Here is an 18,723-nt window from a genome sequence, read left to right as displayed (position 1 = left end):
GTAAGGCAGAATATTAGTAGGGGTAAGTACACAGCTACCACTAGCAATAAGGCCATCAATCCAATGTTAGGTCCAGTCAAGGTCTCAAAACATTAGCCTCTGGCTCATCCCCTGGTGTCTCGGCAACAAGCAGGCAGGCGTAACTTAGGAGACAGGCATGCGTGGCATTGAAACACACCAATACAGTAAATAAGTAAGTCACAACACAATAAAAATCCCACACCAATTTATATATAAAGGAAATATTTTTGACTTTAAAATGACATTAAAATGACAAAAAGTCCAATATAAGGAACCAAAGATATGATTTTTTAGAGATTAAATGACAAAAATGTGCTTTCTAGTGCTTACAAATCAATATTCCTAAATGGTGACATCTGGTCATGCTAAACCGGGACCAAGTCACAATTTGAGGCCAACCATGATGGAGCCCTGCTCAGATACACTAATTGGGATGCTTCGAACAAAGTTTTACCTTCAGACTTAGGTGTTTTCTGGAGCTTTTTCTCTTGTTGTCTGGCAATGCTCCTCGTCAGGCCGGGATCTAATGCAACATCGTCAGCTTGAGTTTTTGCAAAGCCCTGGACAAATCCTGGAAGTCTTGTCAACGGGAAAGCTCCGGAGCTTCATTGGGGCGACCCTGAAATTCACACCTGGTCGCAGTTCGGCAGCTCTTATGAAGCTTTTTTTTCAAAAGTTGCTCCAAACTTCTTCAAATTTATAGAACTTCATTCTGAAGTTCCTCTTGGGGGTTCACCGTGCCCCAAACACAAATCCAGGGGTCTAGAAGCTCTGAGATGCTCCTTGGAAGTTGAGACCACAATTCTCACAATGCATCTTGCCAAATCCTTAGAAGTCCACTGGACACACTCCAGGCTGGGGACTTTTACGATAGTTGGTGAGGGCAAGCTTTGCTAACCTGCTGCTTGGAGGGAGTCCACTCCTTAGTCCTTTTTGAAGCAAGGCAAGGCAAAGTCCTTAGGGCTGTTGTTCCAGAGTGCAACAGGCGGAGTCCTTCAGAGTGCAGTCCTTTGGGTTTCAGACCAGGGCTCCAGTAGGGCAATCCTTCTTCTCATGGTGGTTTCAGGCAGCAGATCCCAGCGGCAATGCAGCTCACACAGTCATATTTATTCAATCATCTTGGGGGGAAATCATGGCAGCACCCATGTTTAATGAGATACAGGATGCCACCCAAAAGCATGACAGTTTTCTCCAAAGTGTGGCATTTTCTTGTCCCACAAAGCACTGCATTTTGAAATCGAAGATGGAAGATTTCTCTCCAGAGGAACAAGACCTGGCTAAACCAACCTACTGATGTGGCTCATTTCCATTAATACTCCCCCTCCAGACCATCTGTAAATTCCATTCCTTGGCCTGCTATCTGTCTGTGGGGTATACGGTGAGAGGATAAGCCTGGCTGGCATGAATTTCTGTCCTGTTCTCTTTGAAGCCAGTTTGATTTACCCACCCCCTTCCTGGCCTGGCCTCTGCAGCTGCAGGACTGCTCCATCAGATAACACCTGCTCAGTGCAAGCCACTTCTAACCTCACAAAAGTAGCCTGGCTAATACTGTTAAAGCTAACCAATCAGAAGAGGCCACTAGCAGGCTGGATTTTGGCTTACAGAAAGAAAGTCCTAGTACTTATATTCTGTATTACCTATGATAAATTAAACAGTGGCAAGTTGTTGGATTTATCACTATTAATCTTTTACATTGTTTCATGGCACATTTAGCTCCTTCCTAGCAATATTTATGCATATATGAAATATTCCAATGTTAGCCTATTGAGCTAAGTATTTACAGGAGGTGAAAATGAAATGGACAGTTTTTCCCTCACCAGGGCATATAAAACATTGTTTATAATGTCCCTGCTTATAGTTACATGGCACCCCCCCCGGAGCAACTATGAAAGACCTTACATGTGACTTACTTGTACAAATAAGGTAGATTATCACATTAGAAATACCTTCCATTCCAAAGGCAAATTTGCACACATGTTACTTTTTTAAAGACTGCCTGCAAGGCAGGGCAGTCTTTAAAAATGACAGTAGGCAACACAGTAGTGCACACTCCAGTTCAGGAAATCTACTGGGTCTCTAAACTTCCCTGCCCTATTGTATACCAGGGACTTATACCTCATTTGAATCTCCTTTTCCCTATGATATACCAGGGACTTACAGGCTTCTGTCATTGTCAATTGTAACTATACAACCTTAACATACACCGTTTAATAAGAGCAATGGCCCTGAGCCTGATTAGCAGATCCCAGGGCACAGTCAGGGTCAGTTACCACCAGTATCAGTCAGAAAAAATGGGGGTGAACATGCGAAAAGGATGACTTTCTTGCAAAAATAATAATGTTTTTTTTTTCCAAAGCAAGTCAAGGCAAACTGAAAACTTGGCTATGTAGTATATATTGTGTTCACTGTTTCCTCTGTCTGGCAACATCTCAATCGAGTAAACAGCAAACAATGCCTTCCTCAATCTTATTTGCCAAAAACTAGCTACATATATTGTGATTAGAGGGGTATTTGAAATATTTTCAAATGTAACGGATCCGAGCCCTTGACCATCTACTGAGAGGATCACTTTAATTTCCGGGTCCTGTCTTCTAGTAGAGAGGTGTCTTGATCATGCCACTGCCTAACTATCAGACTGATACCTTTAAGGCAATTCTGAAGCAATGATTTACAAACTGCTAGCTGTGCAATAGCAGGCAGGACATTTTGTACACAAAGCCAAGTCCCTGGAGCTAATTAAACCCCTCTCAGGGACCTGCAGAGGTTGTGCACTGATTTCCAAATGAAGTGCTGGCTTCTGTTGATTATAAATAGAGACCCGAGCTGCTCTAGCGCTGAGCATCTCCAAGGTAGCTCTTCCCTCAGCCCCTTGATGTCTGCAGAGATCTGAAAATAATGAGGGCTTCACAGACCCGATACCTCTGTGGCTCGCACATTCTCTGTGGATGAGCCCGGACTCTGGAATTGGATCCCTTAGAAGGCTGGACAATCGCAAGGTTTGCAGTTTCACAGGACGAGGACAGTTCTGATGTTCGCCACAGCCTGTTAAAACTTGACTAATTCTTTGGATTTAACTAAATAAAGCACATTTGTACGATAGCTAGGTAAAAGCCATCCACCTTTGCAATATTTTCTTTTTATTTATATCTCACACATTTAAAACCTAGGCCCGGATTTACGGGAATTTGTTGTAGGGCAGCACAGCAAGCCACCTTGCTGCGCTGCCCTGCGCCAAAGGGTATTTATGCAAAACGGTGAATTAGTGTCCATTCCCCCTGCGCTGAGGCCATTTCTGCAACCTAGCAACAACTCACACACCCGTGCACCATGGTGCAAGAGTGCCTGTGTTGTCAGTAGGATTTTTATTGTGCACGAAGGAACACCTTCCTGCACAATAAAAATGCTTGAGGTGTTTTCCCCTTTCTATGTGTGCTGCAGAGTGCACCACACGTAGAAAGAGGAAAAAATAAGGACATAAATGTTCTCCTCGCTACCCTTCACCTCCGGAGGTGTAATATTTTGGCTCAGCCCCAGGTTTACAGGCTTTCGTAAATCTGGGGATGTGTCAAAACCCATTGGTGTTGCAGCGGAAAACCCACAGCAACGCCTGTGGAGCACCTCTGCCTGGCGCAGAGTAAGGCACACAGCGACTTGCACTGACCAATTCATTTCTTCGTGATGGTTGATTTCATAGCTCTGTTTTCTGTTCAATCTACCTATTCTCTGCCAGTAACCACGGCAGCCTGGTAACCACAGACACTATTAACCAAAAGGTACAGACTGATTATTTTTTCCAAGTCACATTTTATTTTTTTGATAGTCTTTTTGCAACAGAGTATATTGAGCTTGATTCACAAAAGTACTTTGCACTTGTAAAGTCAGTACAACTGTTTTTACAAATTCAGTGTTCCTTATCGCAAAGAACAAAAAAACATTCCAATTCTCAGTAATCTGTTTGAGTAATAAAGCGAACATTGCGATTCTTTGAGAGTCGAAGTGGGTCAGGGAAGCACGTCCTGTCTCTCACTCTTTGCAAGTCACAAGGGAATACACTAATTCCTTGACTTCTCCTGCTGTCCCATTTCAACTTTCCGAAATGGCGGACTGCACAAACAGGCAAAATATCAATATCCTTGATGTCTGCTAGCGAAACAGTACCACAATGAAAGCTTGAACAAACGATGTAATTTCTTTTATGCTTGGATGCAGAATTTGTTTTCCCTTCCAACTAAATGTACTTGGAATTCAGTGGCTTACCAGTCTGTGCCTCCTATTGTAGGAAATAGTGTCTTAGTGAATATTTTGTGGACTAGGGCTAGGACTAGGACATACCAGGTTGGGCCGGATGGCCATGCTTAGTAGCCATCTGTGACGGGAACATGCCCAGCTGTGGAATGAAAAAGTAATCTGATTTAGGCACACTGCTATTACGCAGGGATTGTGACTGCCATGAACTAGTTTACTGGCGGCGAGGTAGGGGAGGGGGAGTTGGAAAGTGGGGGTCCGAGCTATTGCCCTCTTTGGATACGTTCTAAAATGGTCCTGCCCATTTCAGATATCTTCAGGTGCACATGTAATGCTTGGGCATCAAGGCTGGCAGACAGCATCCCTGAACGCCTACTCCAATCGGCTCCTCTTATGTCACGGTCACAGTGTGGCACCTTATGAGGCATTGTGATGGTAAAGGGGGTCTGCGGTACACTGCAAGCCTCCATTGTTGCACTTGCTATTGTGTACAGTAAAGCACACAGCCAAGTCAATTAATATTAATGAGGCAGACGGCGAATGTCACACAGGGCACAGTCCTTTTGCACAGAGATGGGGTCATGACTCATCGCTGCACAAGAAAAGAGGCTGCTCGCTGCATAAAGTCTGCACGTAAAACAGCCCCATGATTTACACTTATCAACACTAGCATATCGCTTACAACTTCCACACTGAGACACCGGAACAGACACTCGGGAGCAGGTTATGTAATCAATCGCAGGAACCTCTATAAAATGGACATAGGGTTATTGGTATTTGGATGACTGAGTTTAGGAACATAACAGTGTGAAAGCATGAAAAGGAGAGGAATACATGACCTGAAGACTAAAAAGGTGTCACGTTCATGCTGAAAATATAACATTTAATCTGTCGTTCATTTCTTTTTTATTTTAGTTTCCAGCCTATAGGGCTATTGAAAGTAGATGGCAGATTCTGTTACGTAAATGCATAAAGTGATATTAAAACAGTAATATTTAATGACCCTTAGCCAAGGTACCCCCGTGCTACACAAGGTTTCCAATTACATCTGGTAGACGTTGGCTGTATCCTTGAAATGTTCCTGGATTAAAGAGAGGTTGACATATAAAGTTGGATGTCTATAAAATTAGAGGTAAATAATGAGGAGTAGAAATGTAGTTTTCCAGTCAAAATGGTATCATGGATTCATAATTCTTTGTGTGCTATACTCTCATTTAATTAATCATTGATAGTGGATTAAAATGACGGATGTTTTTTATGATGAATTCAATTTCCATGAATAGATTCTGTTTGGGTTATGAATCATGTGTACTCCCCTGTCTTTTTACTAGACTAGGCCTTGCCTTTTGATGAATATATGCAGCTTTCTTTTGATAAAAGTTTAAAGTTTTGCCTAGATGTATTTGTAAACATTTTGGTTATGATGTTGAATATTTGTGTAAATTATTTCATAATGTGCTTTGATGGAAATATTTCTGAAATAAACACACTTAGACTTGACTAAACAGTAGGCCCCTATGGTCAACTTAGAGAAGATTCCTCTTATCTTCTTTTGAGTTGTGACGTTGCTAGATACAAGAAGCATCAAGGATAACATGATCATTTTTGAGTGCCGCAAAACTATCATGATTCAGGCCGGTAGGTGATAACCTCTGTGGATGTAATACCGGTTCGAGAGCTAGAAGGTTGTCTGCTTTCATCTCAGCTTGGGATATGCTGGACTGTGCCTCTCTAAAGGAAGTGCCTATATTTTGAGGTTCAGGCAATATTCTAATAAAAAGTATAAAAAACAAAATGTGTCAATGTCCCCTCATTTGGCATCTGGTGTCTGAAGGACAAAAGTTCATCAGCATTGTCCCTGACGTGCCAAAAGTTGGATCACTAGCTACCAGGGAGAGGTGAGGAAGAGCCGAGCCAGTTGTCTAGCTTGACTTTAAGAGCCCCTGCATGAGCCGAGCAAAGAAAATATCTAGCCTTTCAAACATGCAACAAACCTTGTATCAAAATATGATAAAGTCTCTCCAAAATTCCAAAAAGTGTACTTCTTTAACATGATTTTCATGTGTTTCATATTAGTATGTTAGTTAATATCACTTGATTGAGAAGTATTTAATAAAGAGATAGTTTTTAAACATTCATGCCCTGCTCTTGCCTTGTCACCAATACCATTAGTGAACCAAGAGTAAATCAAGAGGCATTTGTCGGTTGTCACATGTACTGTACATGTGGCACAGATGATAATCATACATGGAGCAACATTAAAGTGTATTACTTCAAACACAAGATGTTTTTGTTTGGTGCACATCCTGAACTCTGTATTCGAAGGTGTTCTCATATATCATATTGCAGACAAAAAACATCTTGTCACACCATTTAAGCACAAGCCTTTACTGATCCCAGGCTTTTTGGTTTCACAATGTGCTGTTTAGGCACTGAAGGAGGGTATTTCTTTCTTTTTCCTGTTTTACATCAAAAGTGCATGATGTGTGTTTATTTCTTGGTGCATGAGCTTAGAGTGAGGATGGTGGGCAGAATCCATGTGAAAGTCTAGCTTGTTTTGGACTTGAGGGTCCAAGAGAACTTTAAGCTTGGCCAGAGCCACGCTTCTGGCTCAGACTCAAACTTTCAGTAGCTTGCTTCCCTCTATCACAAAAAAATGTAGACATCACATGATGGACCACAGCAGCGGCTGCTGATTGTTAAAGACAGATGCTTTAAAGTGGGCGTTGACATAGGTGGTGTCAAGCTGTTTATTATGTTCTGCCATCACCTGATGTGGCTATGTGCAGTTACTAGTGTCTAGAAGCAACCATTGGCATACACAATGCATCACAACACATCACAACTTAACACAACATATTTCTATGATGTGATTTTTCCCATTGTTATATCCATATTTAAAAGGAAAACTGAACGAGGAACACATTTGTTGGGCCGTTTACTATAGTATAGTGGGGATTTGCTGGGTCTTATAAGTACAATTGTAACCCATTTCTGTGTTAAAGCAGAGCGTAGAAGCAGAGAGGGTTCTGGAATGTACATGGCGGCTGCAGATGTCAAAGTTGTACAGCCTGCTTTCTGCTTGAGTTGCTAGCAGCCATGAATAATGCATGTCATCAGGGGATGCCTTTACACTGCTGTGGTTACAGTCACTAGCCGTGGTGCTGAACTCCAGGCTGAGCTGACGGAAGGGAAAAACACAGCCGAAAACGGACACAACAAAACACGTTTTTAAAACATATTTACGTTAAAAGAAAACACAATGGAACCACTTAAATTAGAGAATGTGCTTTTAAATGCAGAGTTGCTCGGTCAGGTTGGATCTTGTACAGTAAAAGCCTTAATTTCAACGACTCAACCTGAAATACCTAAAATGCACCAAAGCCAAACCATGCACTATTGATATGCTTTATCTGTTACCGCACGTTTTCATTTCGACTTGAATGCTATACTTAGCATTTATTTACGAAAAAGGGCAATTGCTATATCAAACAGGTGACATATCTGTAGCGTGAAATATTGATCGTGAATTTTCTTTTTCTCTTAGTTGATGATCAGTTTGTAATTAAATATAAAGCTTTCCACACACGCGCACACACACATACGTATATATGTGTGTGCATATGTACATACACACAGACCTGCAAGTGTGTGTGTTTGTGTTGTGTTTGTGTGTGTGTGCTTGGTGTTGCTAAGTGATGGAAGTTCAGATTTACTTTCAGATCAGGATTTGGTTCCTTTCTGGCTCTTACATAGCAACATACATAAACGGATTTCATCTGAAAGTTGAACTGTAACAATAAGTAGGTATTTTTCTGTAAGCTACGATTATTCATATATCCATTGATTCATAAAACTCACATAGAAAGAACTGCTGTGTACAATTTCAATACTTACTGAACGATTTGGGCCAGCCCATTGCTTATCCTCCCTCCCCTGAACCAGAGCTTCTTTTGGCAGAAGAGCGTCCACGACGCTCTCTCTAACCCCCCCCCCCCAGCCAAGAGCCAGGAGATGAAAAATAAAACCATAGTTGACTATCCTTTTATTTTTCATCTGCTGGCTCAGTCAGCAGTGCAGGGAAAGGTGGGGCTGGGTCATGGGAGGCGGGAGAGAGTGCACCTAAGTGCGCATGTCTGTTTGGCCAGCCATCTCAGGCCAGCCAAACACACATGCACACTTAGGTTTCTCCAGCCCGGCTATGTTGAACAGCCAGGCTGGAGAAACTGCAGAGATCCTAGGGCTGTGTCTGAGTGGCAGTCCAAGTCCTGAGATGAATCTTGATGCCGTCATACTTCAATTGTGAACCTTGACACGTCCTTCTACTCATTCATTGACCCCCGAATCCAGCTTCACGGTTCACATCATGCACAAGACAAATAAGTACGGGCATCAGCTGGCTCTGCTTTGGAGGGTTAAACCCGTCCTAGTTGAAGCAGATTTCATAAGCCCTGCAGCCTCCGTTTCTGTCCCACCGTGATGAAGAAAATTACTTGTTAGTTCTCCTAACTCTACTGAAGAGTGTCCCACATGCAGCTGCCTTTCTCATCCAAAGCCTTTGCAAGTATTTTAGAATGACTCACGGAGTTTCACAAGATATTTTATCTCACCTGTATTACAATAGGAAGTGCTGCACCATCCACAAGACAATAAACTTTGCCACCTTACAATTCCTGGTGAATAAAATCAGGACCCACCTGAGAGCATGAATAATATTCAGCAGCATCATCGCCAGACTCAAAACCAGAATGTATAGGATGGTGGCAGCAAGATTCTGGGCATTCTCCTGAATCTGAGGACCTGCTATGACATCCAGGTTGAGATCGCCAGGCCCCACTATTTTGTACTTCCACATAGAAGTGAAAGGGAATGTATTGAAACAGCAACCCCCTCAAAGTGTACCTCGTTAGTTGCTGTCTCACCTTTTCTACGTCACCTGCATTGTCACCCTCACTCTGATCACCTAGCCAGGCAGCCCATCTGTGAGCCTTGATTAGCATCCCTTCCCTCATTGTTAATTTCACACTCTGTTTTAGAGCTCTAGGTTGCAAGAAATAGATCTTTTTGTTTGTCGACAGGAAGTGCTTTATCAGATCAGGAAATGTCTTTGGATTTTTATATAAGCATATTTTAAAATATATAACAATGTCGCTAATTTATACTTTCACAATGTATTTTCTATATACCTTGCAGTCGTGTCCTTTAATATGGATTCTATACAGATTCTAGTCAGTAAGCACTAAAATGCAGTTTTATGACAAAATGCCATAAACGTAATCTACAGTGTCTTTTGGAGGATTTATGGGAAAGTTTCTTAATTTAGCTCATCATAAACAGCACGGGGAGCCCCCGAGGGCCCCTTCTTTTTCCTGACACACTTCACTGCTACCCCATTAACACCTCGTCTGTTACTGTGATGTACCAAATTTAATTAGAATTATTTTCGAATTTTAAACTCAACCCAAGAAAATAGGTGTTCAAGCATTTAAAGTACCCCACTACTATCCTTTCCTGTGTGCATGTCTTTCTCTGTCTCCTTCTACAGAGACATGATGTCGGGATCAGGAAATCTATACTGCGTCTAACAAACATTGAGCAAACACATATTCTTGTGCATTGTGCTAGAGAGTGTAATCAAAATTATTTTCTGCGTTCTTTTATGTTAAGGAAGCATGAGACAAGATGGAACGTGCATGTGCACGAGCAGTGCTTAAGTGATGTTACTAAAGTACATAATGGATTTGATCAGCAAAATGTTTTTTCATTATCTTTTAGAAAATGAACCTGGTAGACATTTGGTGAAACCACAGCTCCCGGGATCTGTACCTGATGTAACAACACGCCTCAACACTGCACCGAAGAGCGATTGCAGCAAGGGACTCCAGGTACTGCTAACCTACATTGAGTGGCCTCGAAGGAATTGGCTAAGGTTCATTTGCTACAAGGCTTTTCCACTGCCTTCTCTTGGTAACTACTGTGATTACATTACACTTACTTTGCTCTTACCGGTTGCTGACTTATAGTTAAGCATTCATTTGCATTTTAACTTTAGATTGCTAATTCTGCTATTCACTGATGTGTAATATGCTGTTTAATGTTTCATGCTAGCAGATAAAATACATGCAATAGTAATGCTGTATGTGGTGTTGGTCACTCGAAAATAACATGACATATCTGATTCAGTTTTTATGAGTTAATTGCATTTAATTTCTCTACAGCTTACATACCTTCAGTGCCATATAGGTCACCCCCTGCATATTTTACTGCTTAGGACAATCCAATTGTGGTTTTCAGAAAGAAGGGTATAGCAATTTTTTAGATAAGTTGCTATAGTCGTCATATGTGCAGACATAGATTGTAGGAATTTAGGTTATTAGTTGAGAGGGGTGTTACTCTCCGCTCAAGTAATAAACACAATCATTGTCATGGTGAAACAGAAAAGTCACTACTTAGACCTGTGCCTAATAATGTGTATTATGGCACACAAGCAGTCAGGCTTCACTTAGTGGCAATGTGTTAAGAATTTATGCAGCACTCAGACAGTGAGAAAGTGAAAACACAACACAAAAATATGCCAAACCAACTCAGAAAAATAGAGTACATTTTAAAAAGTCAAGTGACACAATAATTACAAAAAAACAATCAGTAGAACATGAGTAAATTAATTTTTACACTTTTAAATAGGAATAGCGCTAAGATGTGCATATTGACAATTGCAGTTATATGGCTGGAGTGGACCAGGTCAAAGTCAAAAGTTCAGGCCAACCGCGATGGAGTGTGAGTCAGATACAGGGACCAGATTTGCCCCGGTGGACAGTTACGAAGTTTTCACTCAAGAAGCACTTGTCGATGAGGTCGTCAGTGATCAGATTGCAAGTTGGACCTAGAAAGGGGCTTGTCTCAGGTCTCAGTCAGAACTTTGAATTGGCTGTGTGATCGTTGTTGGCACAAACAGCTGGTCAACATTCAGAACTTCGTGCTGATGGCAAATGAATGGCAGTTGTTGTCGATGCAAAGAGCTTTGAGTGATGAAGCCTGGGGTCTGTACCCGGGAATATCTCATTGGCAGTTGGATGCGGGTCCTGTGTTGCCGTCAGTGAAGTCAGTTTGTGTTCAGAAGGAGACCAAGGTGGTTCTTTTCAAAATGAAGAGCACAGAACCACTGGTATTCAACCTGGTGTCCAGTTCTTAAAGTGTCAGGGTTGGAAGAGTACACTCTAACAACAGGGTCCAGGACATGTAGGGGCTTGGGGGTTAGGACTCAACAGTGTTCAGGCAGGTCTGGTTGGTACTGGTCAGGAAGGATTATGGAAGCTTGTTGTGTCCCAGTAGCTCAACACAGGAGGGCAGCCAACTGACCCTTTGAATCAAGTCTAGGGTCCTGTGTTCGAGGCAAGCAGGTCCAGTGTTCCTTTCGGCTTCAGAGAGCAGACGGTCCCCCTGAGTCTCCAAAGGTCCAGATGTGTTCTCATTAGGGGTGCCAGTTTTATACCAGGAGACAATCTGTGTGTAAAGGACACACCCTTTGTCTAACCCTAAACTGGTTCTGGTCATTTCTTCAATTTTCCCTGGGTCTGACTCCAGTGTGTAAAGCAGCCTAGTAAAGCAAAGGGAAGACTTGTCCAGGTGTAAGCTGCCTTTCCAGTGACAGGGCAGGGATCTTCAGAAGGAAGTGAGAAAAGGGCTAGGCACATCTCTCGGGTTGCTCTTTAATGCCCAGGAAAAGTTGAGTACAAACCTCAGGCCATTCTGCTCAGGAGAGGATCACTGTTAGATGATGGGGTCTTTAGTTGGCAGAGGTATACATCTTTGTCCAAATAGGGACCACAATCCTAGTCAGGGTAAGTCACACACAATCCAAAATATCCTGTGCCCACCCTTTGGTAGCTTGGCACTGAGCAGTCAGACTTAACTTAGACAGCAATGTGTAAAGTATTTGTTCAATAAATCATGCAATAACACAGTGAAAATACCTCAAAATTACACAACACAGGTTTAGAAAAAGATAAGATATTTATGTGGTTTAATTGAAGTCAAAACGATAAAGACTCAATAAGCACAAGTTGAGATATCACTTTTGCAAGTTTAAAAAAAAGAGTCTTTGATCTGAAAAATCAACAGTTGTCTCTCATTTGCACAAAGTACCTGGTTTGCGTTGAAATCATCACGCACAGAGACCGCAGAGGAGGAGATGCGCTGAAAAATGAGGTGTGCGTCGAATTTTTCAACGCAGCACAGATGATGCACTGTTTCTTTTTGCACTGCAAGGGGCTCTGCATCGATTTCTGGCACGCAGCCTTGGATCCTCACTGCGATGCTGGATTCTTTTGACACCCAGGAACGATGTGGGTGGAAAATCCTGGGCATGCGGAAAGAAGTCACCAGTGTTTCTTTGATCCGGTAGGCGATGTGTCTAATTTTTTATCACATGGATTCTTCACTCAGGAAGTCAGGTTGCGTCTTCCTGGCTCGGCTGTGCATCGATCCAGTAAGGCAGTGCGTTGAATTTCCAGTCGCAATGCAGGCGCTGCATCAATCTTCGCTCGGGAAGTCAGGCTGCGTCGTTCCGGTTCGGCTGTGCGGCAATTTTCTCATCACAGGGCAAGCTGTACGCCATTTCCGGCAGACTGTGTGCAGATTTTCGGTGCACAAGGAGTTTCTTTGAAGAGATTAAGGGGGACATTATAACCCTGGCGGAAGGCGGAGAACCGGCGGTAAGACCGCCAACAGGCTTGCGGTCTTCCCCCAGCGTATTATGACCATGGCGGTTACCGCCATGGTCATCCGCCAGTTCTCTGTTCTGCCCGCCAGGGTGGAGACGACCGCCGGGCTGGAGACCTGGGTCACTATACCGCCGGCGGGTATTTTGACCCGGCTTACCGCTGCGGTTTTCCAGCAGTCTGAACCGCCATGAAAACCATGGCGGTAAGCACTATCAGTGCCAGGGAATTCCTTCCCTGGCACTGATAGGGGTCTTCCACACCCCCACCCCCACCCTGACTCCCTCCTCTCCCCCCACCACCCCTGCCACCCCCCAAAGGTGGCAGGGCCCCCTTCCCCACCCCGACCCCCAACATCACTTCAGCCATACCCACACGACACGCACGCAGGCACCACCTACATACTTACATACTTACACGCACACACACCGACATACATGCCTACATCCACACACACAGTCATAAACGCACACCCACATTCAAACATACACGCACACATCCATACAGACATACCCACAGACATACACGCACTCATTCCCATACACACAACACCCCCGCAGGCATACACGCACTCACACACCCCCTCTACACTCTCACACGCACACCCCCATGCACCCACACAACACACAACACCCCCCCCACTTCCCTCCCCTCACGGACGATCGACTTACCTGGTCCGACGATCCTCCGGGAGGGGACGGGAGCCATGGGGGCAGCTCCGCCGACACCACACCGCCAACAGAACACCGCAACGGTGAATCACAGGACGTGATTCGCGGGGCGGTGTTCTGTTGGCGTGGCGGTGGAGGTGGAGCTGTTGGCGGCTCTCCGTTGGAACAAGGACGGAGAGCAGCCGACGGTCATAATATGCCGAGCAGCAAACCGCCACTACTGGCGGCCTTCCGCACGGCAGTCCCTCGGTGGTCTTGTAAAAAGACCACCGAGGTTGTAATGACCCCCTAAGTCTTTTTGGCCCTGAGACTCCAGAAAACAGGAGGCAAGCTCAATCCAAGCCCTTGGAGAGAACTCCTCAGCAAAGTCAGAGGCCAAGAAGGCAGCAGAGCAACAGCAAGGCAGAGTCCTTCACAGCAAAGCAATCCAGGTGAGTCCTTTGGGCAGCCAGGCAGTTCCTCTTGACAGGTTGCAGGATCTGGTCCAGAAGTGTCTGATTTGGTGGGGTCAGGGACCCAGTTTATATCCCCAAAATGCTTTTGAAGTGGGGCAGACTTCAAAGAGTGGTTTTGAAGTGTACAAGGTCCCCTTTCAGTACAGGTCTGTCTGCCAGGGTCCCTGTAGGGGGTTTGGCAGTCCATTGTGTGAGGGCAGGCCACTAGCTTTTGAAATGTAAGTGTCAGGCCCTCCATCCTCCCAGCCCAGGAAGACCCATTCAGTATGCAGATGAGTGAAGGTGTGACTGAGTATCCTGTGTTTTTGGTTGTCTGAGTGAAATGCACAAGGGAGCTGTCAACCAGCCCAGCCCAGACGTAGATTGGAGATAGGCTGTAAGGCACAGATGGACTTTAAGTGCAAAGAAATGCTCACTTTCTAAAAGTGGCATTTCTAAAATAGTAATATAAATTCAAATTCACCAATAAGCAGGATTTTGTATTACCATTCTGGCCATACTAAATAGGACCTGGTTACCCCTTTCTAATCATGATCTACCACTCAAACAGTATATGAGGGTAGTCCTAATGCTAGCCTATAAAAGGAACAGACCCCACAGTAGTGTAACGCAAATTTAGGAGTTTTCCACTACAGGACATATAAAATACACAGGTGCATGTCCTACCTTTTACCTGCATAGCACCCTGCCCTATGGGTTACCTAGGGCCCACCTTAGGGGGTGACTTATATGTAGAAAAAGAAGAGTTTACGGCTTGGCAAGTACTTTTAAATGCCAGGTTGAAGTGGCAGTGAAACTGCACACACATGCCTTGCAATGGCAGGCCCGAGACATGGTCAAGGAGCTACTTATGTGGGGGCACAATCAGTGCTGCAGGCCCACTAGGAGCATTTAATTTACAGTCCCTGGGCACATGTAAAGCGCTCTACTAGGGACGTACAAATAAATTAAATATGCCCATTGGGTATGAGCCAATGTTACCATGTTTTTAGGGAGAGAGCACATGCACTTTAGCACTGGTTAGCAGTGCTAAAGTGACTAGAGTCCCAAAGCCAGCAAAAATGAGGTCAGAAAAAGTAGAAGAGGAAGACAAAAAGGGGATGACTCTGCAAAGAGGCCATTTCCAACAATCACCCTTCCCTACAACAAAGGCCCTTTTGAGGAATAACCTTCCCTACACTCAAGGCCCATTTACTCCCTGTGTGGAAGAAATACACATCATATAACATCATATCACAGGACAGCCACTAACAGTGATGTGACCACGTACACTGACAGAAATACACATTTGGTTTAGGCAGAAAAGTGCCAACTTTCCAAAAATGGTGTTTTCAGAGTAGTACTTTAAAATCCAACTTTACCATTAAAGATGATTTTCAATTATAATTAAAATGAGTGGAAGAAGTATTTCTATATTTGCTACCAAACTGATGTTATCACTTTTTAAGTGTAATAAGGTACCCAGTGTTAGTCTGTGGGAGAGCTAGGCTTGCAGCAGTGATAAATTGTTATGGGGGTTTCACTGCCAGGATATTTACACCTAAGTACACATGTCCTACTGTTTTAAATGGGGTATTTGGTTGGCAGTAAGGTTGCCCCCTGTCCAAGCATGGATCCTCACTCTAGTCAGGGAAAGGAGAAACACACCCCGTTAACCCCCACTCACCCTCTAAGTAGCTTGGCATGAGCAGAAAGTCTTAGCCTAGAGACAATGTGTAAAGTATTTGTACCAACACACACAGCAATACAGTGCTAACACTGCAGACAAATAGCCAATATTCATCTGAGCAAAACAATACCAAAATGACAAAAATCCAACATACACAAGCAAAGTTATGAATTTTTAAAAAGATTAAACTTCAATATAGCGCTTAGAAACACAAATGCTTCAAACTGGTGATATCACAGAGTTGTGACGCGTCGTTCCTAACAATCGGATGCTAATGGCACTGGTCATGGAGTCACATGGACCCCCAGGTACAAAGTACCTTGTGAAAATGAGGAAACAAGCCGGTGCACGGAGTCGGGGATTGCGGCGTTGTTGGATCCACGCACTTCCGGCGGAGTCGACATCCGGCAGTCACGGCGTGGTGACTCGGCACTTCAGGACTTCGTACAGTTGTGGACTTCAGCAAGGCTGCTGCGGCATCGGGCCTGAGGGGTCGTCGCACTCCAGCGAGGACCACTGCTTCATTTGCAGGCGCGTTGCGGAATCCGGCAGCGGCATCAGTCTGGAGTCATCCGAAGTTGGTACACTTGGATTTTCTTGATTTTCCACCAGCTTCTCCTTTTAAGGGCCCATGGACTGGATAAGGCACCGCTTGGAAGGGCAGGAATCTCAGCAGAGAGTTCAGGTACTGGCAGAGGAAGTCTTTGATAGCCCTGAGACTTCAGAACAGGGGGCAAGCTCAGTCGAAGCCCTTGGAGATACCTCTCAAGAAGGAATATGCTACAAATTCCAGTCTTTGTCCCCTTTCTCAGGCAGAAGCCACAACTGCAGGATAGCCCAACAAAGCACAGTCACAGGTAGGGGCAGAACTTCTCCTTCAGCTCTTCAGCTCTTCTCCTGGTAGAGGTTCTTCCTGAATCCCTAAAGTGATCTGAAGTCTGGGGTTTTGGGTCCAATACTTATACCCCTTTCTACCTTTGAAGTTGCCGAACTCCAAAGAAAAGTCTCTGTTGTTTACAGGATCCTGCCTTGTTCAGGCCTGGCCCCAGACACACACCAGGGGGTTGGAGACTGCATTGTGTGAGGGAAGGCACAGCCCATTCAGGCGTAAGTGACCACTCCTTCCTCCAGCCTAGCCCAGATGGCCCATCAGGATATGCAGTTTACACCACAGCACCTTTTGTGTCACTGTCTAGTAGAGATGCACAAACAGCCCAACTGTCAATCTGACCCAGACAAGGAATCCACAAACAGAAAGAGTCACAGAATGGTTGAAGCAGGAAAATGCCTACTTTCTAAAAGTGGCATTTTCAAACTATCAATCTAAAAACCAACTTCACAAAAATATGTATTTCTGTATTGTGAGTTGAGAGACCCCAAACTCCATATTTGTATCTGCTCTCAAAGAGAAACTGAACTTTAAGAATATTTGAAGGCAGCCCCCATGTTAACCTGCAAGAGAGATAGGCCTTGCAACAGTGAAAAACGAATGTGGCAGTATTTACTTGTTAAGACACATAAAAACACATCACTACATGTCCTTCCTTTAACATACAATGCACCTTGCTCCTAGGGCTACCTATGGCCTACCTTAGGGGTACCCTACATGTATGAAAAGGGAGGGTTTGGGCCTGGCAAGTGGGTACACTTACCAAGTCGAACTACTGTTTAAAACTGCACACACAGACACTGCAGTGGCAGGTTTGAGCCATGTTTACAGGGCTACTTATGTGAATGGCACGATCAGTGCTGCAGGCCCACTAGTAGCATTTGATTTACAGGCCCCAGGCACCTCTAGTGCACTTAACTAGAGAATTTCTAGTAAATCAAATATGCCAATTATGGAAAAGCCAATTAAACATACAATTTCACATGTGGAGCACTTGCACTTTAGCACTGGTCAGTAGTGGTAAAGTGCCCAGAGTACAAAACAGCAAAAACAGAGCCAAGCACACAGCAACAACTTGAGAAGTAGAAGCAAAAAGTTAGGGGAGGCCACGCCAAGGATGCCAGGTCTAACACCTATTTTTTAAATACCATGCACCCTGCTATATGAGACTTTTGGACCTACCTTAGGGGTGTCTTATAAGTTTTAAAAAGGAAGGTTTAGACCTGTCATAAGGTTGATTTTGCCAGGTTGAAATGGTAGTTTAAAACTGCACTACCGGCTGCAGTGGAAAGACTGAGCCATGTTTTACAATGCTACTATAAGCACAATGAGTGCTGCAGCCCACTAGTAGTATTTATTTTACAGTCCCTGGGTACAAATAGTACTATATACTAGGGACTTAAAGAACATTAAGGGCCATATTTATACTTTTCGACGCACAACTGCGCCAACGCAGTTGTGCGTCAAAAAATCTAACGCCGGCTAACGCCATTCTGAAGCGCCATGCGGGCGCCGTATTTATTCAATGACGTTAGCCGGCGTTAGCCGGCGGAGCTGCCTGGTGTGCGTGAAAAAAAATGACGTACACCAGGCAGCGCCGGCGTAGGGGAATATGGAGCTTGGGCGCCAAAAAATGGGGCAAGTCAGGCTAAGGCAAAATTTTTGCCTCAACCCGATTTGCGCCATTTTTTTTAACTCCCAACCCCCATTGAAATGACTCCTGTCTTAGCAAAGACAGGAGTCATGCCCCCTTGCCCAATGGCCATGCCCAGGGGACTTCTGTCCCCTGGGCATGGTCATTGGGCATAGTGGCATGTAGGGGGGCACAAATCAGGCCCCCCTATGCCACAAAAAAAAAGAAAAGATTACTTACCTGAACTTACCTTATGTTCCCTCGGATGGGTCCCTCCATCCTTAGGCGTCCTCCTGGGGTGGGCAAGGGTGACAGGTGGGGTCCCTGGGGGCATGGGAGGGCACCTCTGGGCTCCTTCCGAGCCCACAGGTCCCTTAACGCCTGTCCTGACCAGGCGCTAAAAAACTACGCAAAAGCGTC

At 44.4% G+C, this 18,723-nt stretch overlaps 1 protein-coding gene across 26 annotated transcripts in view; it reads left to right on the top strand.

The window, feature by feature from the left end:
- Positions 1-18,723, top strand: part of MYT1L (myelin transcription factor 1 like) — a 1,206,615-nt gene that overhangs the window by 346,519 nt on the left and 841,373 nt on the right. For 15 of the 26 annotated variants that reach the window (XM_069235880.1, XM_069235860.1, XM_069235856.1 and 12 more), the window contains exon 2: positions 10,042-10,233. The gene's annotated coding sequence lies outside the window, so the exon portion shown is untranslated. The remainder of the gene's footprint in view (positions 1-10,041; positions 10,234-18,723) is intronic. The other 11 variants (XM_069235873.1, XM_069235878.1, XM_069235863.1 and 8 more) reach the window with 1 other exon arrangement.

The sequence above is a fragment of the Pleurodeles waltl genome, chromosome 5 (genome assembly GCF_031143425.1).
Source record: "Pleurodeles waltl isolate 20211129_DDA chromosome 5, aPleWal1.hap1.20221129, whole genome shotgun sequence".
Classification (NCBI taxonomy): domain Eukaryota; kingdom Metazoa; phylum Chordata; class Amphibia; order Caudata; family Salamandridae; genus Pleurodeles; species Pleurodeles waltl.
This window is presented reverse-complemented; position numbering and strand designations above follow the sequence as displayed.